Below are 3,398 nucleotides of genomic sequence, written 5' to 3'. Positions count from 1 at the left end.
TCTCTATGTAAACTAGGCACACCCGGGCCTGTGAATTCAGACCAGCTGGAACTAGGGGTGGATCATGGCATTAAGAACCTTTTAGGGATACCTATTCCTTTCTCTTGTGGAGGAATAAACTTTAAAAATTTCTTTAAAAAATAAATGACCCAGTGTTCAAACCAAGATTTTTGATTAAATTCACACTTCATCATGGCCAAGATATATTCTACCAAATGGTCTCCCCAAACACTCCAAGTTAGTGGCTCTTTCCCCACAGGCCCTAGAACTAACCAGACTGAACCCAATGGGAACATTCTTGCAATAGTACTTTAAGGGCCTGGGCTTTGTGGAGTTTGTCCTTTGTCCAGTCAGCTTGAATCTACAACTGCTTATAAGTGTGAGGCATCAGCTATATGAAGCGAGGGTATGGCACCATGCGGGCCTCGGGGGGGACACCCAGTCCTCCTAGCTGAGGCTGTGGTGTGAGGAGGCAGGGCTATCACTACAACCATTTCAAAATGACACATATACAAAAAAAAAAAAAAACCCACAAAAATAACGAAAAGCAAAACAGAACAAAATAAAAAAACCATACATAAAAAAACTTTATTTACAATTGAAAACTTAAACATGGACAATCTTGGGCTCTGAATCTGATACTTCCAGGGTCTCTTGACCAAATGGGGCAGCAGCAGGCAGGGAAGCAAACACAAGGGCCGTTCCAAATGATCTTATTCAAGAACGCCACTCAGAGCAAAGGAGGGCCTACAAGGGCAGAGATGTGGAGATCAGTGAGCGATGGGGAGATTAGCAGCTCAGAGAATGCAAGCGGACAGTTCATGAGAGACAGTGACCAACTGAACCCCTGCAATCCTGGTCCCCTTTTCCCAAAGGATTAGAACAAGTCTGATCCTAACCATAGGTCAGACCTTTAGTTTCTCAGAGCAAAGCAGAAAGGTGTAAAAATTACACAGGAACTAAGAAGAGGTTGGTCCCGTGATACGGTGGTTCAGGGAGCCAGACCCACATGGCTGACCATGCAGTTTGAACCCCAGCCTCGGTGGCCTGAAAAACACCCAGGGCCCCTGTATGTGTTCTCAGAATCTTGACAGCATGGAGAAATGGAGAAGGGATGTGGCATGACCATATCCCATTGGGGGGTGCTTTCTCCCTCTGGCAAGTACACGTGCACTGTGGCAGCTATTGGAAGAAAGAAAGAGAGAAAGAGAAAGAAACTAACGTATATGGCTAAGCATATTGTCTCATTTATTATTTACCTTCCACACTTCTGAGCAGCATATATTATTTTTAACTATGGAAAGGAGCAAGCTAGAGTCCCAAGAGATATAATGCCTTGACTAAGTTCACACAGTTAAACAGCAGTGGGGCTTCCCGGTCTATCTGGCTCCAAACTCTATGTCCCTTTTGTCAAACGCTGATGGCTCTCTGCAGAGCTCCAGAGCAAAGAACAATCCTTCCTCCCTGCAAGTTTTGGTCTCAGGGTTGAAGAGAAGTCCGCACTCTGCTGATGGTCTTAGAATTCACTGTACTAAAAGAACTCAGATGCCAGTCCAAATGTGGTCATACCCTCCTCCAGTGACAGTGAATCCTGGTGTCTTACTATAGGGTCTGATAATTTGTTTAGGACCCCTAGTAAAATGTATAAAAATGTGTAACTGTACTTTCTAAGTTGTAGGAACTAAACTTTGTTAGACCAGACACTGTGTTAGTCAACATGATCCTTGCTTCAAGGAGTTCTCAGTCTAGAGAAAAATGGACCACCACATTTGTGAGTCACTGTGTTCAACACTGTAATGGTGAGATGAACCAAATGGACCCAGGAGGCACCCAGGTGGGAACCACTGACTCAGCCCAGATCTGGGAGGAAGAGATGGAGAGACCAGGAAGGACTCACAAGATGATGCTAGCCACAGCTATGGCATTCTCCAGGGAGGTGCTGGGAGGAATCGGAATTAGTTAAAAGAAATTCTACTATAAGGTACATGGTCAATGTAAACCATTCTAGCGTAAATGGAAGAGTATAGACTGAAGAGTCTCTTAGCTATCTCTACTCTGCATAAGTAACTGTTATTAAGTCTACTATTTATCATGGCAGAAAATTCTGAAATAGTTACTCAAAATAAATAGTACCACACTTACACAGCGTACTGCTACATCTTGACTGTCACCTGAGAAATCTTGCCAACACATACAGATACACCTCCTCCGTTCTTTTGCTAGGCTGTCTAGTACTCTGGGGGAGAGATGTACCTGTGTGTGTGCGAACTGTGACCATGTAGGTGACTCTGCCTCTGGGCTGGACCAGCCTGGGAAGAGCCAGACATCCTCCCCTTCCCTGCCTCTTCAGCTGGCAGAGCTTCTGACGTCCAGGGCAGGGAACAAACAGTGTCACACACCTGGCAGGCACACAAATATTTGCTGCCGAATCTCCAATGCTCCCTAGACCCATATTTTCACATGGAAACTCTTTTCTCTTGCCTGGACCACTGCAGTGGACTCCACAGGACTATCACAACCATCTTCTGAATAAGAACATTCAACTGCAAGAGTCTCCACAAAACCCTTCAGTGGCTCCTACTGACCTGGTTCTTTGGAGGGTGAGGACCCCCTTAGGGAATCAGGACAACAGGCTTTCCCCAGGGGGAAGAAATTATCTATGGCCGAAACCCATCTCCTGCCCTCAGGATAACATCAACAGCTTAATCCCTTACAACTGGCCCGGCCCTCCCTCAAGCACCACCTCTTATCACCTGCTTTCCTCACCTTTCTGCTTTGGCTATACTGAATGATTTGTAGCTTCTCTACTCTTCCGGCTGCTTTCTGCTTGTCTGCCTTTGCACATGCTATTCCCTCTTCCCCTTCCCTTATTTAGCCCCCTAATAAGCTGTATTCTTTGTTGTACTCAACTGAAGCATGACCGATCTTGACCTCTGTAGTCTTTCCAACCCATTGCAAGCAGATCCAGGATTTGTACTTTCTTTGCCTTGTTTTTTTTTCTTTTTTCTTTTTTTAGAGAGGTTTTTGCTGTAGGGCACGTGCGCTCGCCAGACAGAGAGAGAGAGACAGAGAGACAGAAAGTGAGAAATCACCCCCTAGAGGGATGGCCACACTGCAATCCCTTCTCCTCCATTCTCTCGGGATCTTGGGCACGCACGCACATGCACCCGACATGAGTTTAAGCCACTGGGTCCAGGACTTGAACAGCGGTCGACTACGTGGGAGTCCAGCGACATAGCCATTACGTTAACTGCTGGTCCCCTCTTTGCCTTGTTTTAAAATCTCAAAATCTTTTAGTTCATCAGGAAAGTCATGACATTATTTTTCTGTTTTTTCTAAGCAAAAATGCTTCATGACTTTCCTGATGACCCAATATCACTCACAGGTGCAGTTAAGTG

At 45.5% G+C, this 3,398-nt stretch overlaps 1 protein-coding gene across 2 annotated transcripts in view; it reads right to left on the bottom strand.

The window, feature by feature from the left end:
- Positions 1 to 564: 564 nt before the first annotated feature.
- PPIH (peptidylprolyl isomerase H) overlaps positions 565 to 3,398 on the bottom strand; it is a 26,146-nt gene continuing 23,312 nt past the window's right edge. The window contains exon 10 of one of the 2 annotated variants that reach the window (XM_006153716.3): positions 565 to 747. The gene's annotated coding sequence lies outside the window, so the exon portion shown is untranslated. The other variant, XM_006153717.3, reaches the window with a different exon arrangement.

Source organism: Tupaia chinensis, unplaced genomic scaffold, assembly GCF_000334495.1.
Source record: "Tupaia chinensis unplaced genomic scaffold, TupChi_1.0 Scaffold000387_1, whole genome shotgun sequence".
Lineage (NCBI taxonomy): Eukaryota > Metazoa > Chordata > Mammalia > Scandentia > Tupaiidae > Tupaia > Tupaia belangeri.
The sequence above is the reverse complement of the archived record's forward strand: the minus strand, read 5'-3'. Positions and strand labels throughout refer to the sequence as shown.